This window comes from Pseudophryne corroboree, chromosome 4 (assembly GCF_028390025.1).
Source record: "Pseudophryne corroboree isolate aPseCor3 chromosome 4, aPseCor3.hap2, whole genome shotgun sequence".
Classification (NCBI taxonomy): domain Eukaryota; kingdom Metazoa; phylum Chordata; class Amphibia; order Anura; family Myobatrachidae; genus Pseudophryne; species Pseudophryne corroboree.
The window spans coordinates 36,737,355-36,760,820 of NC_086447.1; positions in this window are offsets into that span (position 1 = coordinate 36,737,355).

The following is a 23,466-nucleotide window of genomic DNA, read 5'->3' on the forward strand; positions in this document are numbered from 1 at the left end:
AGCACCAGGAGGGAGAGTGATAAAGGGTGTGCAATAGAATTAGAATTAGGCAGGCTTGATGTTATGTTGCTGGAGAGAATATGCCTGCTGGATGTAAAATGGCCACCGCAGCAGCAAAGGCCATTGTGGTGTATTCACAGCACTGCACTGAAATGGTCTCACCTCCTGTGATGTGGTGCAGGGTGAGTTGCCCCATTTTGCAGTGTGGTCCGATGGGCCCCTGGAGGGGTGACAGGTGGTGTGAGGCTGCTGGGCGTACAGGCAGCGGCGCCCGCAGTCCCTTGTCCCCGCCATCTTCGGCGTGGAGCTCGGCCGCCGGGCAGTCGCGGAAATTGAGTCCCCGGCTTGAGTGGAGGCGAAGGCCGCAAACTGCAGAGAGCTCTGGAAGCGTCTCCCGGTTCCGCAGCGCTTCGCCGAGCTGACCGGCGGTGGTGTGAGGAAGAGGGGTTAGTGCAGGGAGCACTTTTACAGGGCTGTAATAGGCGTAAGGAGAGTTTTAAAAAGGTGTGTGGAGGGAGCAGTACAGGAATGCTGCTGTCCTCTATCCCGGTCAGGCCACGCCCCCCGAATGAAATATTCTTATTAAATACTTTGTTCTTTACATAGTTGAATGTGCTGACAACAAAATCACACAACAATTATCAATGGAAATCAAATTTATTAACCCATGGAGGTCTGGATTTGGAGTCACCCTCAAAATTAAAGTGGAAAAACACACTACAGGCTGATACAACTTTGATGTTATGTCCTTAAAACAAGTCAAAATGAGGCTCAGTAGTGTGTGTGGCCTACACGTGCCTGTATGACCTCCCTACAACCCACACAAGTGGCTCAGGTAGTGCAGCTCATTTAGGATGGCATCAATGCGAGCTGTTGCAAGAAGGTTTGCTGTCTCTGTCAGTGTATTGTCCAGAGCATGGAGGCGGTACCAGGAGACAGGCCAGTACATCAGGAGACATGGAAGAGGCCGTAGGAGCGCAACAACCCAGCAGCAGGACCGTTTCCTCCACCTTTATGCAAGGAGGAAAAGGAGGAGCACTGCCAGAACTTTGCAATGACCTCCAGGAAGCCACAAATGTGCATGTGTCTATTCAAACTAGTGATGAGCGGGTTCGGTTCGTCGGAATCCGAACCCCACCGAACTTCACCCTTTTTACATGGGTCCGAGGCAGACTCGGATCCTCCCACCTTGCTCGGTTAACCCGAGCGCGCCTGAACATCATCATCCCGCGGTCGGATTCTCCTGAGATTCGTATTCTATATAAGGAGCCGTGCGTCGCCGCCATTTTTCACTCGTGCATTGGAAATGATAGTGAGAGGATGTGGCTGGCGTCCTCTCACTTTGTTTCAGGGGGCTGCAAATATCTTTATTCTGGGGACCAGCAGTATTATAGGAGGAGTACAGTGCAGAGGTTTGCTGACCAGTGACCACCGGTATTATATGTTCTCTGCCTGAAAAATGCTCCATATCTGTGCTCAGTGTGCTACATATACCTGTGCTCACACTGCTTTATTGTGGGGACTGGGGACCACCAGTATACTATATAGGAGGAGTACAGTGCAGAGTTTTGCTGACCAGTGACCACCAGCATTATACGTTCTCTGCCTGAAAAACGCTCCATATCTGTGCTGCATTGTAGTATATAGTAGGAGTACAGTGCAAAATTTTGCTGACCACCAGTATATAATATATAGCAGTACGGTACAGTAGGCCACTGCTCTACCTACCTCTGTGTCGTCAAGTATACTATCCATCCATACCTGTGGTGCATTTCAATTTTGCACAGTTTGCTGACCACCAGTATATAATATATAGCAGTATGGTAGAGTAGGCCACTGCTCTACCTACCTCTGTGTCGTCAAGTATACTATCCATCCATACATGTGGTGCATTTCAGTTGCGCGCAGTATATATAGTAGTAGGCCATTGCTATTGATACTGGCATATAATTCCACACATTAAAAAATGGAGAACAAAAATGTGGAGGGTAAAATAGGGAAAGATCAAGATCCACTTTCACCTTGTGCTGAAGCTGCTGCCACTAGTCATGGCCGAGACGATGAAATGCCATCAACGTCGTCTGCCAAGGCCGATGCCCAATGTCATAGTAGAGAGCATTTAAAATCCAAAAAGCAAAAGTTCAGTAAAATGACCCAAAAATTAAAATTAAAAGCGTCTCAGGAGAAGCATAAACTTGCCAATATGCCATTTACGACATGGAGTGGCAAGGAACGGCTGAGGCCCTGGCCTATGTTCATGGGTAGTGGTTCAGCTTCACATTAGGATGGAAGCACTCGTCCTCTTGCTAGAAAACTGCAGTGCCACTCCTAGATGGGCCAGGTGTTTGTGTCAGCCACTTGGGTCGCTTAGCTTAGTCACACAGCTACCTCATTGCGCCTCTTTTTTTCTTTGATTCATGTGCTGTTTGGGGACTATTTTTTTGAAGTGCCATCCTGTCTGACACTGCAGTGCCACTACTAGATGGGCCAGGTGTTTGTGTCGGCCACTTGGGTCGCTTAGCTTAGTCACACAGCTACCTTATTGCGCCTCTTTTTTTCTTTGCTTCATGTGCTGTTTGGGGACTATTTTTTTGAAGTGCCATCCTGTCTGACACTGCAGTGCCACTACTAGATGGGCCAGGTGTTTGTGTCGGCCACTTGGGTCGCTTAGCTTAGTCACACAGCTACCTCATTGCGCCTCTTTTTTTCTTTGCTTCATGTGCTGTTTGGGGACTATTTTTTTGAAGTGCCATCCTGTCTGACACTGCAGTGCCACTACTAGATGGGCCAGGTGTTTGTGTCGGCCACTTGGGTCGCTTAGCTTAGTCACACAGCTACCTCATTGCGCCTTTTTTTTTCTTTGCTTCATGTGCTTTTTGGGGACTATTTTTTTGAAGTGCCATCCTGCCTGACACTGCAGTGCCACTCCTAGATGGGCCAAGTGTTTGTGTCGGCCACTTGTGTCGCTTAGCTTAGTCACACAGCGACCTTGGTGTGCCTCTTTTTTTCTTTGCATCATGTGCTGTTTGGGGACAATTTTTTTGAAGTGCCATCCTGCCTGACACTGCAGTGCCACTCCTAGATGGGCCAGGTGTTTGTGTCGGCCACTTGTGTCGCTTAGCTTAGCCATCCAGCGACCTTGGTGCAAATTTTAGGAATAAAAATAATATTGTGAGGTGTGAGGTGTTCAGAATAGACTGGAAATGAGTGGAAATTATGGTTATTGAGGTTAATAATACTATGGGATCAAAATGACCCCCAAATTCTATGATTTAAGCTGTTTTTTAGGGAGGTCATACAGGCACGTGGAGGCCACAAACACTACTGAGCCTCATTTTGACTTGTTTTAAGGACATTACATCAAAGAGGGATCAGCCTGTAGTGTGTTTTTCCACTTTAGTTTTGAGGGTGACTCCAAATCCAGACCACCATGGGTTAATAAATTTGATTTCCATTGATAATTTTTGTGTGATTTTGTTGTCAGCACATTCAACTATGTAAAGAACAAAGTATTTAATAAGAATATTTCATTCATTCAGATCTAGTATGTGTTATTTTAGTGTTCCCTTTATTTTTTTGAGCAGTGTAATTATAAAAAAGCCCCTATAACTTTTTTATGTTTAATTACTGTATGTATACATTTTTACTAAGTAGGACAGCTTTCAAGGGCAGTATGTGCATGTCCTACCCATTTACACTCCATTAAAGATGTCAGATGGTACAGTACAGTGGAACTAGTCTGTAGTTACTGGTACATTTTGGGCTGACAGCATCAACACAAGCATCCAAGTGCTGCCCCAAAACAAGTGCTGCCCCTATGCACATGCCTAATTGGAAATTCAGTACTGTTTACATGTAATACAAGTAGGACAAGTAAAAAAAAATAGCGATCCATAGTACTGAACCATTTGAACTATCTCAGTCCTGTGTATGACAGATTGCCCCAAATGGTTTTATTTAGTTTTAGTTTCAGATATGTAGGTACAGTATTTAATTGTTGTATTAGCGTTTAAAATATGAATCTGCATACAGGATTCTGTAATATATGTTTGTGTGGATAATTCTTGGTGTGCGCAAAACAGCTGCCAAACATGGCTCTATGTCTCACACGAAGGTTCCCTCACACCTTCACCAACAATTGTGCACAGAATAAGTTGTAAAACAGAACCTTGTCAGCGCTTATCGTAATTCTGGAAAGATCCCCAATCCTCCTCGCAGTAAGATTTTCAGGTCGAGACTTGCCCCAATCAAATCAAAAGGGGTTCCTCCTGTCCTCCACCTCACCAGCAGGAGCCGGGTTATTCTTTGTAAAGAAGAAGGATGGTGGTTTGCTGCCCTGCATATACTATCGTGGTCTCAATGCCATTACCATCAAAAATGGATATCCCCTGCCTCTTAATACTGAATTGTTTGATATGGTCCGAGGCGCCACTATATTTTCCAAATTGGACTTAAGAGGAGCTTACAACCTCATTAGAATAAGGCACGGAGACGAATGGAAGACTGCCTTTAATACTAGAGATGGGAACTACTAGTATTTATTGATGCCTTTTGGCCTAAGCAATGCCCCGGCAGTCTTCCAGGGGTTTGTGAATTAAATCTTCCAAGATATGTTATACAAATGTGTAGTCGTTTACCTCGGCAACATCCTCATATTTTCACATGATCTTTCTTCACATCGACAGCAAGTCAAGGAAGTCCTACGTCGGCTTTGTGAAAATCATTTGTATGGAAAGATTTCCAACTGCATGTTTGAAGTTTCAACTATACCGTTTTTAGGTTATATTATTTCTGAAATGCAACTGTGTAAGGATCCAGGAAGCTTAATTCAATTCAAGGTTGGTCATTACCTACAACACTGAAGGTGGTACAAAGGTTCTTAGGTTTCGCTAACTATTATAGAAAGTTTATTAAGAATTTCTCTACAATTGTAGCCCCCATTACAGCGTTAACCAGGAAAGGATCCAATCCAGCTCTTTTGCCAGGAGAAGCCATTTCAGCTTTTCAGCAACTGAGGCATGCCTTCATGATGGCGCCCATTCTTCAGCAACCAGATCCTGTGAAACCATTTGTTTTGGAAAATGATGAATCTTCGGTAGGAGTAGGGGTTATCGTGTCACAGTATTCTTCTTATGGGAAATTACATCCATGTGGATACTTTTCCTGGAAATTTTTGTCTTCGGAGGAGAATTATACTATCGGAGATCAGAAGCTTCTGGCTATCAAGCTAGCACTAGAGGAGTGGAGATATCTTCTGGATGGAGCTCGACATCCCATAGTTATTTACACAGATCATAAAAATTTCCTCTGTACCAAAACAGCGTGATGCCTTAATCCTCGCCAAGCTCGTTGGGCTCTCTTCTTCTCACGATTCAAATTCTTCATTAAGTACCATCCAGGCTTTCAATCTGTAAGGCCTTATCCCATTCCATGTTAGAAAAGGATGCCGAAATACGACAAGAAAAGTTTCATATTATCAGTCCTTTGATGGTAGCATCTTTATAAGTGCATCTAGCCCCCCCTATTGGGAGATCCTTTGTACCGACTGAATCTTGTTCCAAATTGTTGCATTGGGCACATGCTATGAAGTATTCTGGTCAACTGGAATACAAAAACGTACAAATTCCTTCGTAGGAATTATTGGTGGTCCTCTATGAGAAGGGATGTCCAAGACTACGTTAATTCTTGCAGTCAATGCACCCAACACAAGATTCCTCGACAACCTCTTCAAGGGTTACTTCAGTCTTTGCATATTCCCTCTCAACCTTGGACCCACGTGTCCATGGACTTTATCTCTGACTTACCACCTTCCCAGGGGTTCAATACCATCTGGGTCATTGTAGATCGATTTTCCAAAATGGCACACTTTACTCCCTTAATTGGTCTACCTTCTGCTCTCAAGTTGGCACAAATATTTATTTGAGACTGCTTTTGTCTACATGGATTACCACAAGAAGTTATTTCAGATTAGGGCATCCAGTTCACAGCCAATTCAGGAAGGCCCTATGTACCGCCTTACAAGTCAAGCTCCAGTTTTCATCAGCTTACCACCCTCAGACCAACAGACAAACTGAAAGGGTAAATTAAGACTTGGAAACATTTCTCTGCCTCTATTTAACTCCCGCACAAGACAACTGGGCAGAGTTGTTACCCTGGGCAGAGTTCGCTTACAATTTCAATTATCACATGTCAACCAAAGAGACTCCTTTCGTTATCAATTACGGTATCCATCCACGAGTTCCAGAGGTCAAATCTTCGGTACCAGCAGTGTCATCCACTATGCAAAATTTCAGGAAAATTTGGAAGAGGGTACGTACTTCACTCAAAGAAGCCTCTGTCAGATATAACATTTTGCCGACAAGAAACAACGTGCTGTACCTGTCACAACTGAGGGATGGAGACCGTGACTGGGAGCCTCAGTTGTAGGGGTTGACGGGTACCTGAAGGTTGGAGGAGCGATGGGACTCCTGGACATGCGTAAGGACTGTAGCAAGGATGCCCGAAGGCGTGACCACGACAACTGGAAATATCTTTCAGTGATTTTATTAAATGAAAATTCATAAAACGTGCAAAAACAATAGAAAGTCACAAGTGGAAATTTAGGTGTGCAACTGGTTAATACCAGTAACCTGGAATGTAGAGAAAAGTTCTGTAAACTATAAATGAAGCTAGGTTCGCTGGAAAACTGTAAATGAAGCTAGGGTTCGCTGGAAAACTGTAAATGAAGCTAGGGTTCACTGGAAAACTGTAGTTGTTGAAGAGTGGCTGCTAGCAAGCCGGAATACAGACACAGGTGAGTAAGGTGATGTTGTAGAGGGTTAATCACAGAGGTGTCGTGTTACACCACAGAGTGTAACACAGAGGAGTCAGGTTTGAAAGCAGGAGAGTTCACTGGAGAATCTGTAGAAGACTGCACACAGGAACCACTGAAGACAAATGAAGCACTGACATCTATCTGGCCCAGACACAGGATACTTATACCTGCAGCTATGCAGGCATTGGCTGGGCAATTATGCAGATTTCAGAGCCAGTAGATTGGAGGAGCTGGAACATGTGATTGCATCCAACATGGCTGCGCCCATGCTGGAAGTAAGATGGAAAACCTGGTTTGGAACACAATGTAGAAACATAGTAGTAATGGCGGCTCCGGTCGCAGAGGACAGGAGACGCCAAACAACAAGTGCATGCTGAGACACGTGGAAGGCAGCGGAGGCCGCGGAGGGCGTACAACCAGAAGGGAGATAGTGTCTCAGTACTCGGATCGTGACAGTACTCCCCCTTTTAGGAGTGACCCCAGGACACTTCTTAAGTTTTCCTGGCCATCTGAAATGGAATTTCTGGAAGAAGACTTGTGCCAACTTGGACGTGGGGAATCCATGACAGAACCCATCGAGGAATGAACCCACGGACGATGAGGAACAGACAAGGAAACCAGTTGCCTAGTGGGTAACTGGCGGGATACTTTGTGTTGGGCAGATTTTGGGCAGGAGGCCCCAAATTCAGCAATGTCCTTTTTTAGGGTCGGCCATCAATTTGACCTGGAAATGAATTTTAAGGTCTTGCATATGCCCGCGTGTCCGACAAAGCGAGAGGAATGTGCCCGATGCAAGAGCTTCCTCCTGAAAGCCGGCTTCACTAAATTTTTCCCTGGCGGGGGCATAGAGTCCATCCTCACTCCGGAGAACACCACTGGATCAATAATATAATGCTTGAAAGTAGACTCAGACTCATTTTCTTGCTCCCGGGAGCGGGAAAGGGCATCAGTCATGTGATTCAGTGACCCTGGACAAAACTGTAGTTTGGAGTCTTGGCACGGAGGAAACAGGACATCAGAAGACTTGTAGGAGGATAGACGAACTGGAAGCTCTTTTTGGAGACAGGTCTCAGAGCAGGAAGGACCCCATGCCAGGATACGGGTCGACTTCCAATCAACTTGAGGGTTATGCAGACGTAGCCATGGAAGGCCTAGGACCACAGGATGGGTGGCCCTGGGGATAACCTGGAAAGAAATCAACTCTGTATGCTGATCCCCTACCTTCAGACGGATAGGTAGGGTCTTGGAGGTAATCACCGCATCAGGAATCCTACTGCCGTCCACGGCAGTTAGAGATATCGGTGATGACAGTCTCAGTGGGTAGAGACCACTGCTTAACGAAACTCTCTGTAATAAAGTTTCCGTCTGCTCCGGAATCCAATAAGGCAGTGAGATTCTTAGTACGCAGAGCCACCTGCAGAGAAACGGAGAGATTGCAGTTACTTGGAAATGGAGAGAAATTCGTCACTCCTAGCTGGTCTTCTCCTTGGTGGGCTAGGACTTGAGGTTGTCCCGGACGCTTGGGACAGGACTTGATAACGTGAGAAGATTCGGCACAATACAAACAGAGACGCTCAGCAAGACGTCTACTACGCTCTGCCTGAGATAAACGAGAGCGACCTATCTGCATAGGTTCCTCCCGAGACGGAGATGGCTGATGAGGAATGGAAACAGTAGGAATCCTGGGAAATGTGGATCTTCCTCGTTTAACAGCCCTTTCACGGAACCGTAAATCGGCCTTAGTGCAGAGGGAAATGAGCTTGTTTAAAGTTAAAGGCAAGTCTCTAGCAGCGAGCTCATCTTTGATACGCTCGGATAGCCCTCCCCAGAAGGCTGCATAAAGCGCGTCATCATTCCAGGAGACTTCAGATGCCAAGGTCTGGAATTGCACCAAATACTGATCGACAGTTCGCGTCCCCTGACGCAGTCGAAGGATCTCTGAGGAAGCTGATGTCACTCGACCTGGCTCATCGAAAATTCGTCTGAACGTTGCCACGAAGTTAGCATAGGATGACAACAGGACATCAGACCTTTCCCATATATGTGAGGCCCAGTCTAGAGCGGCACCAGTGAGTAGAGAAATAAGGTATGCCACCTTAATGCGGTCAGTAGGGAAACTGCTGGGTTGCAATTCAAATTGGATCTCGCACTGGTTTAGGAAACCCCTGCAGGCTTTAGGGGATCCATCATATTTATCAGGAGTCGGCAAGTGAAGATAGGGAGCAGGAACAGGTATGGTGGATGGGGACACCACCAGAGGCGCTGGAGTCAGCACACTGGACGCCCCTGATCCACGGAGGGCCGCTTGAATTTCATCCAGCCGGGAGGAGAGGTCCTGGAGACAGCGAACAACATAGTCCTGAGCAGCCTACTGACGTTCAAGGCGGGTTGCCAATTCTTGTATCAGCCTAAGCGCTTGGGCCAGGTCTCCGGCTGGATCCATTTGGTCAGTGCTTACTGTCACAACTGAGGGCTGGAGACCGTGACTGGGAGCCTCAGTTGTAGGGGTTGACGGGTACCTGAAGGTTGGAGGAGCGATGGGACTCCTGGACATGCGTAAGGACTGTAGCAAGGATGCCCGAAGGCGTGACCACGACAACTGGAAATATCTTTCAGTGATTTTATTAAACTGCACCAATTAGTCTTAAATCATTTTCATTCTCTTCCACCCAAGCCTGTTCCAATGAAACATAGGATGGAGTTGAGTTCGAGATTGATAAAATTGTAGACTCACATTGCTACCACAAGAATTTATAATACCTAATCGACTGGAAGGGGTACGGTCCCGAAGAAAGAACTTGGGTAAATGCTTCAGATGTCACAGCTACTCGTCTGGTCCAAAGTTTCCATTCTAAGCATACACAAAAGCCTGGAAGGTGTCCGTAGGCCACCCCTGGAGGAGTTGGTACTCTCACAAAACTCTGGTGGCAGCCACCACCCTTACCACTCCGCCGGAGCTGTTGGATAGGGCGTTGGCGAGGAGGTCCAGGATCGTTGGCAAGGGGATCTGCAGGACTTGCAAGCTCTAACAAAATGATCTAGAGACCCGCAATATAGTCAAAGTCTACCCTCCGATGACGTTGACATTCCTCAGGGGTTAATTGAGAGGTATTCCTTTGCATAGGCTCATCTTGTACCAGAGAACTTGCACGTGGCAGACTTTCCCCTATAAAACCGATTCTTCTCCAATTCCCGTTCACGAAGGCGTAAGTCTACTTTCACGCAGAGAGATATTAATTCCTCCAACTGGTCTGGTGGATCCTTTGTGACTATTTCATCTTTAATCTTGTCGGATAACCCATTCCAAAAAGCCTCCCTGAGTGCATCATTATTCCATTTCAGCTCTGAAGCAATTATTTGGAATTGTACTACATACTGTCCGACTGTATGGGAACCCTGACGGAAATGCAGCAGGTCGCTTGAAGCAGCTGATGATCTACCAGGTTTGTCAAATATTCTTGGGAAGAATGCCACAAAATCAGTGTAGTTCAAAACCAAAGGATCTGCCTGTTCCTACAGTGGAGACACCCAATCCAATGTGGAACCCTCTAAAAGGGAAATGATGTAGGCAATTTTAGACCAAAGCAAAGAGAAATTATGGGGGCAGCAGTTCGAAATGACCCTCATACTGATTTTGAAAGCCTCTTGGGATCCATCATGGGATTCCTATTAAAACGCGGCGGTGTGGGAAGCTGTAGATGTGATCTTGCATTATCTGAGGGTTGCACACTGGAGACTGGAGTTGCAAGAGGCGGACTGACAGGAAAAGGAGGGGTAGGTGACGGGTGTAACCTGAATCGTGTTCAAGTGGTCTGATAATTCTCAAAGATACTGTACCACTTGACCATGAGCAGCTTTCTGATTCTGTACCCTAGAAACAAGATCCTGCAGAGCACCTGCTCCAGCACCCTGAACCTTCGGGTCCATTTGGCCTGCACAAACTGTCACAGCACTAGTGGAGCTTGATCTCGGAGGGACTTCTGATGTGTGAGAAGCAATGCTTGCAGAGTGATGGAGAAACAGGGGTGGACTGATATAGGACCTCATCATAGGAGTATGGCCTAGTGTGGCAGGAGCAGGGGTCTTGGGACTGACTAGACCATGTTAGATGGTAGTTAATGGAACCGGGCAGGTTACTGGACTTAGTGAAACTGGTCTGGGTAATATCTGTATATCTGTATAATTTCTTTAATATCTGTAGTGGGCTGGTTACCGGGTTAGTGAGACCGGCTGAGTACCAGTTATATCTGGACCAGGCTGGTTACTGGGTTAGCAAGACCAGGCTGGGTACTGGTTATATCTGGACCGGGCTGTTTACCAGATTAGCAAGACCGGGATGGGTACTGGCTATATCTGGAGCAGGCTGGTTACTGTTCTAGTTAGACCGTGTTGGGTACTGGTTAAATCTGGACCGGGCTGGTTACCGGATTAGCGAGACTGGGCTGGGTACTGGCTATATCTGGACTGGGCTGGTTACCAGATTAGCGAGACCGTGCTGGGTACCGGTTATATATGGAACAGGCTGGTTACTGGATTCAGTGAGACCGAGCTGGTTACCGGCTATATTTGGACCAGGCTAGTTACTGGATTCAGTAATACTGGGCTGGTTAGCAGCCTAAACTCTTTGAGACACACTCTGTGGATGCAGGGTGCAACCTGGGGCGTAGCTAGTGAGTGACGTTGTGCAGGTGCTGAAGCTCTGTTCGGCATCTGCCTTTAAACCTCCCGCACAGCTACCATTGGCCAAGCGGGTCACGTGTGATGAGGAGGAATCCGATTGGATGCATACATCAGCTGACATTCCGGGAAGATAGCGGCACCCATACCCGCACTGGCGGGAGACCACAGAGCACGGACATCAGCTTCCTGCAAACCCCCTCGCCAGTGATCCCGGACCTCCTCGCCTGCATGCAATCCAACAACTCCAGTGAAGTGGTAAGTGCGGTGTCCGCCGATGGGGTTTTGTGACAAAACATACAGGATTTTTACACATGTTCACAATGCTTGTAATCTTCCTAATAATAAAAGCATTTATCCACGGGAGGTCAGAAATAGCCACAATTACCTGAAGCGGTGTGAACTGTGTTGAAACGATACTTCAATAGCGTCTGTTTTAAGTGTGTTCCGGATTCACCACGGCAGCACGCACACATCACTGCCAACAGGTGTTGTCCCAATCTGTCCTCCGGTTGATATAAGTCAGGTCTAGGGTGTTTCTACCCCTTCTGAGGTCTTTATTAAGGTCCACAAATGCTGTATAACCCGTAGTCTGAATGATCTAATTTAAATATCCCTCCATTACCCGCCAACCAACGCGTTGCACTACTTATCTCTATATAGAGTTCTACTATTTGTTCACGATCATTGGCTGCGTAGTGTCGTCGGCATGGTAACCAACTCCCAGAGTCCCTCAATGTTAATAATAGAATAACCGCTCCGATATGTTACATCCGGGTGTATCATTCCGTAGCTAAGCAACCGGTAATGTCCAATACATCACATCTGGTTGCGTCATCCGTAGCTTAGCAACTGAAACATCAACCATTTAATCTTACTTCCGTATCACGGAGCTGTACTTTGAAAGAGAGTATTATATAGTTCTTGTTTTTTCTCATAGGGAAACCTCAAATGAAATAATAAACATAAACATAAGTAATAAAATAATAAAATATACCATTTTAAAATTGCAAAATATATAAAAAATTCTCAATGTATAAAATGCAGGGGAGGATATTAACCCATAAAAATTACCATTCCCTCCCATATACCACGCTAATCACCTGATAATATACCATCATGACAAGGTGCAAAGTGTAAAAAGTGACATAGTGCATTATGTATAAACAACATTTTATTTCAAGACCCCAGAAGGGGTAGAAACGTGTTGGACATGACTTATATCAACTGGAGGCCATATTGGGACCACACCTGTTGGCGGTGACGTGTGCTGCGGTGGTGGATCCGGAACACACTTAAAACAGATGCTATTTGAACTGTCTTTCAAACACTTTTATATAAGGAAGATTACAAGCATTGTGAAAATTTTTGAAAGTCCTGTATGTTTTATGTTTTTATTAAAATTGTAGTTCACTACATATATATATATATATATCCTTATTTCCTCTTATACCAAGTTGAAATCTTACTGCGAGGAGGATTAGGGATCTCTCCAGAAGGAGAGAGAAATGACTACATAGGAATGGAAAGAGTTAAACCTCCTGTGAGGCAGAGCCGGCCCTAGGTATAGGCAAACTAGGCAAACTAGGCAATCTGGTATGCCTAGGGGCATCTGGTATGCCTAGGGGCATCAGCAGCTTCTGCTGATTAAAATGATATGCGGCATGCCTATATTCTGTGTGTAGCATTTCGTGTGCAGATACAGCCACAGTCTCACACAGTATATATGCATGCCACATATCATTTTAATCAGCAGAAACTGCTTGTGTATCCTAGCCACATAGCAATGCAAATAAGATGCATTTTCATAAAAAAATAGGCACCCGACGTTAGCAGAGCTGCCAGTTGACTCACGCTGGGAACTACATGTGTCATTATGTGTATAAGGGCATTAATAATGTGTAACATATGTGTAAGGGGCACTATGTGTGTCATTATGTGTATAAGGGCACTAATAATGTGCGGCATATGTGTAAGGCCAAATTACAGGGGGTAGGAAAACAAAAAAAAGGACTGCTATGGGTGGGGGGTGATGGTGCTGGGAAAGGGGTGCAGGGTCAGAGGCGGAACTAGCGGTGGTGCTAGGGGGCACCAGCCAAAATCTTGCCTAGGGCATCATATTGGTTAGGGCCGGCTCTGCTGTGAGGGGTGGACCTAGCTGTGAGTAAAGTACAGCCCATGGAAAAAGGGGAGGGTTAATATATATAGGGAATGCTAGGCCAGCTTGGTATCTCTTGCTGCTGAATTGCCAGGAATAACAACAGTGCTGCTGCATCAGCATATACACAACACCCAGCAAAAGATTTAGCACAGCAGTATGCACAGAAGCTAGTAGTACCAGAAGCAGCAGCAAGTGTTTGGACATCTGGACTAATAGGACAGTGATTATATCACAGAAAGGTGAACAGCATGATGCACATGCTCACTCACAGATACACATAGACTTTGGCTAGGCAGTGCAGATGCTATTTTTTTATTAGACATGTATTGCTGGGCTGTGTTGTACTTTTACCTTTCATTTTACAGCATCAGATTCAGGGAGTGAAAATCCAGTGAAGTGAGTGAGACAGTGAGAAGCCTAATGCAGCTGCTGGCTCTATTCTGTCTGTGTCTAACTCCTCCTTCCTGATGAACTAATCTTTGCCAAAGCTGTGAACTGAACAAACGAGTTCACTTTGAAGATTAGTTCATTTTGAACTAATCATTTATGAACTACCCATCACTAGCCAGTTTCAACGTCTCCCCTGCTGCCTCCCTTACACCCGGCGTCCGGCGGGGAGCGTCGGCGGGAGGGGCGTCCCAGGATAGAGCGCGGCAGCATTGAGCCCCGCAGAGGTGCCTTCCCTGCAGACAGAGAGAGCTACGGCCTGTGGGGGGAGGGCACACGCAGGGGGACCGGTGGCAGGCACAGCAGCGATAGTGAGGGCCAGCAGGTGCAGGATAGGATAGATGATTGGTGGGGGGCCACGCCAATTGTGGTCAGGGGGGCCAGTGGATCACCAGCAGGCCAGGCGGGGCATTGGCCGTTGGGTCCCACCAGCAGGCCGACGGGCCAGGAGTGGTGCGCCGGCATTTGCAGGGGCTCCCGCCGGAGCCGGCCGCAACTTTTGGGGAAGTCAGTAGGCTTTCAGAGAGTTGGCGTCGGTTCTGTCGACGGTGTGGTGGCATTGGGCCCATTGGCCGCAGACGCATCCCCGGGGGCAGCAAGGCATTCCGGCGCACGCGCAGAAGCGAGGGCATCCGGTACGCAGCCGGGGTCAGCGGCTCAGCGAATAGCGCACGCTTGCCGCGACCTGTGGGCGGCGCAGTTGGGACACCATCCAGTACTAAGGACCTTTTGCTGCTGGAGCTTTTCCCCATTATGGTAGCACTGGAGGTATGGGGGCGATCGTCTGGCTCATCGCGGCATTTTGTTTAGATGTGACAATCTGGGCGTGGTGCATGCGATCAATAACCAGAGGGCGAAGTCGCTGGAGGTTCTGAGGGTGCTGGGGCAGTTGCTGCTGACATGCTTGCATAAGAATGTATGGTTCCGCGCGCAGCAGGTGCCTGGTCTGGAGAACGGAATTGCCACCGCGTTGTCACGAGGTCAGTGGGAGAGGTTTTGTTTGTTGGCACCCGAAGCAGATGAGCTAGGGTTTCAATGTCCTGGTTATGTCTGGCAGGTGATCGGGCCGGACTGGAAGGTCTAGCGATGCGGTCAGTCGCTCCGAACACGCTCAGGGCTTACGGACAGGCTTGGAGCGAATGGGAGGAGTTTGTTCGAGGACGAAGTCAACAAGGTAAGAGCGGGCATCGGCAGATGCTTTCTTTTATTTGGCAGTTGTTTGTTACGGGTAGGTCCAGAGCGGCGGTATCGCGGTACTTAGCTGGTATTTCGTTCTTTAACAAAATCAAGGGTGTCCTTGACGTGACAAAGAGCGGGATTCTGCTTAAGGCGATGAAGGGGTGGGCGCGCGCGGCGCCAACGCCGCCTGATAGGAGGCGGCCCATTGATGCGGCCTTGCTTCCGGCTGTCATCATGGTGGTTGGCAGTATCGCGTCGTCTATATTTGAGTCGCTGCTGTTCCGGTTGGCGTTCTCAATGGCTTACCATGGTGCCTTTTGGGTTTCGGAGCTGGTGGCGCCATCTAAGCGAGCAGATTCGCGCATGCTTCTCGAGGACGAGGTGGTGGGTGAGAGGTCCTTGCTGTGCAGATTGCGTCGCTCTAAAACGGACCAAGTAGGTAGAGGTCGATGGGTCACCTTGGTTTCGGCCCTGGTTGAGAGCATTTGCCCAGTGAGGTTGGCAGTACAATATGCAGCAGTGCGGCCCGATGGTCGGGGGTCGTGGTTGCTGCATTATGACGGGCTGCCAGAGACGAAATATCAGTTTCGTTGGATGCTGGGGCGCTGCCTGGCGAGCTTGGGCCTTCCACCCGCTGCTTTCGGGACGCATTCCTTCCGCATCGGGGCTGCGACGTCGGCTGTGTCGGCAGGGTTTACCGTGGCTGAAATCCAGGTGGTGGGGCGATGGAAGTCGTCGAGTTCCAGACGATATATTCGCCCCGTTGCATGATATGTTTGCTTGAATATGGTTTTGTTTATTTGTAGTTGTTAAGTCCTATTGTAAGTTCAGTATGTCCTTGTGTGGTGTATCTGTTTGTCCCCCCTCTTTATCCTACTCAGGGATTAGCCACTCGCCACTGCTAGCTGCAGGGGTCTGGAGTTCTTTTGCGATTTTTTGCCTGACTTGACGGACTGAATTCTAATCCACAATTCAGCTGATCAGTTCTAATCAAAGTCCCTCAGCAGGTTTTTACACTTTCACCTCCAGCTGAGTTCTTACATGTTTTTCCCATTTTATACCCCCCCTCCCCCCCGTTTATTTTCTTATTTTAATTAGATTTTTTCCCATTGTGTGTTTATGTTCTACTTCAAATTGGCTGGAAGCTTGTGCAGATCGTCTAGGCCGTGACTTCTGCAAGACACGAAAACCCCATTTTTTCTTTTGGCAAATCCTTCAGGTTAATGCGTTCAATAAACTCTGCTTTAGATACTTATTAACCGATTTTTTACCCCTTTCCTTCTCTTCAGATTGGTTACAAGATGATGTGGCAATTTGGGTGGTTGGCCACTCTTATGTGTACTGGGCAGCCAGGTTTTTGGCCTCGGAGGGGGCACATATGTTTCCTAGGGCTCATGGCGTTCGTTGGCTTGGTTGGCGGGGGATGATGTGGAAAGATCTGAAGAGTAGATTGGTCAGTCAGGTCAGCGAGCATGGAGTCCCTAGAGTGCTGGTTGTCCATTTAGGTGGCAACGACCTAGGGAAGAGGACATCTTTGGAGCTGCGGTGGGCCATGATGAAGGATCTGGCCAGTGTGGCCGCGGCATGGACCAATGGTGTCTTGGTGTTCTCGATGATGGTGCCAAGGTTGAGTTGGCGAGGTGTGGCGGACGGTCGCCTGATTGATGAGGCCAGGCAAAAGGTGAATGGGGCGGTGGCGAAGTGGGTGTTGTCCCACGGAGGCAAAGTGGTTCGGTTTCGAGACAGTCACCTTTTTCGGCCTGATGGTGTGCATCTGTCCAATGAGGGGATGATGCTTTTCCTGGAGGATCTGTTTCTAGTGTTGCAGGAGTTAGGTTGAGGTTATGGTGGCGGTGCGAAGACTCTGGGGGAGGAGTCTTTCGCTGTTGGAAGAAAAGAACGGCAGGTTGTAGTTTGTCTTGTTAGCTGTAGTGATTTACAGTTTGGTGTGGTTTAGGTGCACTCACCTCCATCGACTTTTAAGGCCGCTCGACCACCCGTCCGGGGGCACCAGCATCACCCATCAGGGTGGGTAGTCTCCGTGGGGTTATGAGTTGGGCACCTATTACTGATTTTATAGTTTGTGTTTAAATTAGGATTGTTTGGAAATTTAATGTTTTAAGGTTAGCGTCAGTTGAATAGAGCCGTTCTTTTTTCTGCCACCATATGCCGGCTGAATCAGCATGTTAACTAAAATTTTCAATTTACAGGTTTGCTAATGGTTAGGGTACAATAAATGGCTGACAATTTTCTGCCAAATTCAAGTCTCCGTGTCATTATTTATTGGTATTAAAGGTAATGAATGCTTTACTTTTGAATAAGGGGTCCACACATTATCATTAGGAGGTTTATTACTGCGCTGACGAGGTTCTGTTTTACAACTTCTTCTGTGCAGGATTGTGTAATGTCATGTATTTTCAGGGACAGCAGTGTAGCACCTGCTACCATATTTGGAAACAAACACACACACAATAAACTGAGAGAATACATCCAGAAAGAAAACATCAATGGATTCAGGGAAAAGACACAGTTTGCATATCATGGGGTAATAAGTTGCCGGATGTGCGGGACTTTGTGCGAGAATGCCCATATTTTTACCAGTCTTGCCTTGTAAATTATTGTCACTTAAAAAAATATGGGCATTCTCGGCCAAAATCCCACACCTCCAGCAATTCAGACCCTATGACATTTGCCCCCACATGTCATTCTATGTAACTTGTAAAACATGTAACAAATTCCCCAATGAAGTTGCACAAATTAGATCAGACACTGTATTCCTAAAACTAAGGGGGTAATTCCAAGTTGATCGCAGCAGGATTTTGGTAAGCAGTTGAGCAAAATAATGTGCGCTGCAGGGGAGGCAGATATAACATGTGCAGAGAGAGTTAGATTTGGGTGGGTTATTTTGTTTCTGTGCAGGGTAAATTCTGGCTGCTTTATTGTTACACTGCAAATTAAATTGCAGATTGAACACACCCCACCCAAATCTAACTCTCTCTGCACATGTTACATCTGCCTCCCCTGCAGTGCACATGGTTTTGCCCAACTGCTAACCAAAATCCTGCTGCGATCAATTTGGAATTACCCCCTAAGTTTGCAGTAAATATTTTCTGCATCTAGGTTTATTATAGGAACAGATTTCATCTTTTAATATACCATTAAATTTAACATCTTAGCACATTAATCATTAAAGAATTGTGGCTCCAAATTTTAAACACTATGAACATGTAGTTATTACCCACATACTAGAATCAGCAGAAATACTATTTTTTACATATTCAAATATATTTGCTTTTAATATGGGTGTTCCCAAAATGTATTTATTATTAAATAACACATTATTATCCCATTTTCCATACTATTAACTGTTATACTAATAACAATTAATTATAGTGTAATATAACAATATCAGAATAAAAAATGCAATTGTTTTATTTTATTTTTCATTTCCTCCATATATTTATCATATCTCAAATTTAAACCAGAACTTTGTCTGAGCATTGATAAAAAAAAAATATATATAACATTCATAACTGAATCTACATAGTTAATGGTTTTTGCAAAATGCCTCCAAATACTAATTATTCTGCATTTACAGTATGACAATCTTGTGTCTCTAAAGCCCCATTCAGTCCTCCAGGGTAGAAACATTGTCATTTGGAAAACAAGTGTGATTCTTTATGATGTAATATTATTTAATCTGTTGTCGCTATTTTGTATTTGTCCTCAATACAGCACTTTCAGTCCCTTAGGATCTCTATCTTGTGTCACAACAAAATGTCTATGGAATGTTATGGTTCATTAAGTCTTTACATGAAATTGAGCCTGTGTTCTAGAAATCTTTCCTTTAGGGATCTCCCAGTCAGCTGGAGCCATTGGGGACATTGCAATATGAATAACATAATTTGAAATTTAAATTTGTTTTATAGAAACGTGTTCTTATTTGTTTTAGATGCAATTTTAAAACAATGTCAAATGCTCAGTTAGTAATATCTTCACATGTTAAAGAAGTTGATTTATTACATTTATAGTGAGGAATCCATATCCCATTGCTCTTACAGTCTTCATCTTACAAAATATTTGCCAATGGTGTAGTTCAGTCTGCACCTTATATTTTGATATTTTGATAGTTGTTTTAAGACCGTAATACTTCACAGAGACCCCACGTGTTCACATGTAGCAATGCAAAAAATAAGAAACATGTCTACAACATTGATTTTTACAGAATGCCACCTTCCCTGCCCTATTAACGTAGCTTATGGAGTCAAACAGTTTATCCCAAATGTAAATCTTCTTGTTTGAAGAAGTCTTATAACTCTCTCCAGAATGCATGGTTGTTTAATTTTAACAAGAGAACAATATTATTCCTTTATTATATTAAAGAGCAATAGTAATTCTGTATTGGTGTTTAAACATATATTTTAATGATGGTGAAAGCATGGTATATTTTATGATGTGGGTACAGTGTATACAGTCATAACAGAATACATGCTTCCCCATCATTATAATATATATATATATATATATATATATATATATATATTTTAACATGAATAATTACTTAATTTTGCCCCTTTTAATATAATTAATAAATAACAATTGCTCCCTTCCTCTAATGTCAGGTTCCAGAGACTGCACTCACATTATACATTGCTACTCTGTTACAGCTTCAGTTACACAGAGGTTATTTACTAAGCCTTGGATGGAGATAAAGATGATATAGATAAAGTATCAGCCAATCAGCTCTTAACTGTCATTTTTTAAACACAGCCTGTGACATGGCAGTAAGGAGCTGATTAGCTGGTACTTTAGCTCCACTGATTTTATCTCCATCCAAGGCTAAGTAAATAGATCCATTTGGGGTCTACTTAATAAGCCTTGAATGGAGATAAAGTGGATGGAGATGTTGGGGTCTATTTACTAAGCTTTGGATGGAGCTAAAGTCAACAGAGATAAAGTACCAGCCAATCAGCTCCTAAATGCCATGTCACAGGCTGTGTTTGCAAAATGACAGTTAGGAGCTGATTGGCTGGTACTTATCTCCAGTGACTTTATCTCCATCCAAGGCTTAGTAAATAGATCCCAAAGTTTCTAATAGCTGTCCAAACATCTGTGGGTGCTGGTCTCACCCCATGATAACTGGCCAAACCCCATAGGCATGGACCCTACCATTGCAATCCTCCAGTGGTCCCATCATGCCTCAGTCTGACACTGTCATCATCAGTATCCTATCAGTTGCCGAGGGTTCAGAAATGGAGGAAAGATGTTTCTTTAGGATTACAGTGTCAGTATAAGAAACGTCAGACTCACACATAGTACTCATGGTCATCCTTGGACTCTCCTCTGGGATTTGTGACATTTCTGCACACACATTTTGTTCTTCACCCTTAGTTATCTTCTTTTGTGCACTGATTTGCCTGTTTTAAAGGTGACACATCTAGGGATAGAATTACTAAGATCCGTGTTTTGCCCGGCTGCCGTCACGGGAATTTTTTCAAACTGAAATACAGAAATTTACTAAGCATCATGGTTTTTCAGTGGCTTATGGATTCATGTTTGCAAGCTGTGTTTTAGTAGAGAGTGGACAAATACTCCAGAAAATTGCAGATTTTGAGTTCCATCCATAATTGCAAAATACGACCATATTCCAGTCTGTGTTTCCAAAATATGGGTGAACATGGTAGCCACTTATGATCGTTGAAAGTGTCACATGTGCCAGTGACATGCCAGAGCCTTGAAAATATGCCCCAAACCATTTGTATCTCATGGGTTTAGGAAGAGGAGTCGAGCGGAGAGTGCAGGCAAGTTGGTGTGTTGGTGGTTTTTGGTATTTTCGATTGTTGAGTGCTGATCCTTGACTGTACTGTAAGTAGTCTTGTGAACGTTGTTGTCTTGTTTCTTATAATCGGTCTTATTTTTTGTCATTGCCATCTTTTGTTTATTGTTAGTGTTTCTTTGTGTGTATGTGGGTGTGTGCTGTTACTGTGGTGGTAGTGGGGGAGTGTGTTTAAATTTCTGTGTTTTGTGTTGTACAGTATGTTGGAGATTAGGAGGATGTGAGGGGCGGAGCAGAGCCGGCCATAGGTATAGGCAAACTATGCAATTGCCTAGGGCATTTGGTATGCTTAGGGGCACCAGCAGCTTCTGCTGATTAAAATGATATGCGGCATGCCTATATTCTGTGTGTGACTGCGGCAGTATCTGCATACGAAATGCTACGTTGCAGTGTATTCCTGGAAATCACTGTAATGTAGCATTTCGTATGCAGATACAGCCGCAGTCACACACAGAATATAGGCATGCTGCATATCATTTTAATCAGCAGAAGCTGCTTGTGCAACCTAGCCACATAGCAATGCAAATAAGATGCATTTTCATAAACAAAAGGCGCCCGATGTTAGCAGAGCTGCCAGCTGACTCATGCCAGGCATCTCCTGCAGAACTAGTGGCAGTGCTAGGGGGCACCAGCCAAAATCTTGCCTAGGGCATCATATTGGTTAGGGCCGGCTCTGGGGCGGAGGATAGTTAGGTGGAGAGTGAGGTGGAGGAGGTGGCAGCCCAGTACCCTTAGGTCAGTGATGAGATTAGGGAAGATCTGCCCAGGCTGTGCATCAGGACAAGGATGGGCTACAATGTTAAGTCTACATTTGCAGACAATGTGGCCTCGGTGCTGGAAGTAATTAAGTACCACAGTCAGCTACTTGGCCATGAAACTGTCCACATCGCTACAGAGTGCAAGAATGCTATTTGGGGGATGAAGATCCTCATCCCTCAGGTGGTGATTCAGCGCACTCATGTTCGGGACACAGATGAGCATAGGTGGCCTGGGAAGTGGAAATTCTTATTAATCAGATTTTAAAATAGCCACTGTAAAAACATATTTTTATGGTATGAAAAATGCAATGTTTATTTCTATTGTTTCTGCCTGTTATTTTAGTTTTACTTTTGTAATTGTCACTTAGACAACATATGGATGACTCTTCATTGCAGCGATGTGCAGGGTTGTTTTTATTTTTTTTATAAACATGGATGTTTCCAAATATGGTAGGCTTTACATTTAGTCAAAACAACAACAAAAAACAGATGTGTAATTATTGTATTTTTTATCATTTATACTGTACCTAAATTAATGTAAAAAAAAAAATTGGAAGTTTACTTTTCACACCATTTATGTAATGTATAAACACTTTGTTGATGAAAATTAGTTTTATTTTCAGTTGTGCCCATCTTGTGACCCCCATAAACAAGTTATTCATTACAATATATTTTTTTATACAAAGTAAGGCAAAGTTTAAAATATACACAGAATATTTAATGTTGAAAAAACAGTAATGTCCCAGTATTTTGTTAAATAAAGAACAAGTTTCTATTTTTTAAATGTAATATGCATTTTAATAGTTTTGTTTTTTTACAGTTGAGAAGTGTACGCAGAGACCAGCACCCACGCTGTGATGTGGATCATGATGCTGATGATGCATAATTACATTTTCAATGTGTTTTCTTTAGTATGCTTTTCAATATTTGTGCTGTACAATTATTATTTTTTTCACACTATTTTAAGGTCGTCCTTCTGTAGCTCTGGCGAAATGTCACAGTCTGTCTGTCAGTGGAGACATCTCAGCCCCCAAATATCATCCTGACACCGTCTGAAGAGTCAAGTCATCATTCTCTGCAGCTTCTTGCTGAGTCTGTTTTTTGTGGTAAAACACACTTTAACATTGCACTACACACAATGGTTTTGGACAAACTTTACCAAACATTAAATGTACAGACATTGGGGGTCATTCCGAGTTGTTCGCTCGGAAAATTTCATCGCATCGCAGCGATTTTACGCTTAGTGCGCATGCGCAATGTCCGCTCTGCGACTGCGCCAAGTAAATTTGCTAAGAAGTTAGGGATTTTACTCACGGCTTATTCTTCGCTCAGGCGATCGTAATGTGATTGACAGGAAGTGGGTGTTTCTGGTCGGAAACTGACCGTTTTATGGGCGTGTGGGGAAAAACGCTACAGTTTCTGGGAAAAAACGCGGGAGTGGCTGGAGATACGGAGGAGTGTCTGGGCGAACGCTGGGTGTGTTTATGACGTCAAACCAGGAACGACAAGCACTGAACTGATCGCACTGGCCGAGTAAGTCTGGATCTACTCAGAAACTGCACAGTGATGTCTTGTCGCAATGTTGCAAATCTTT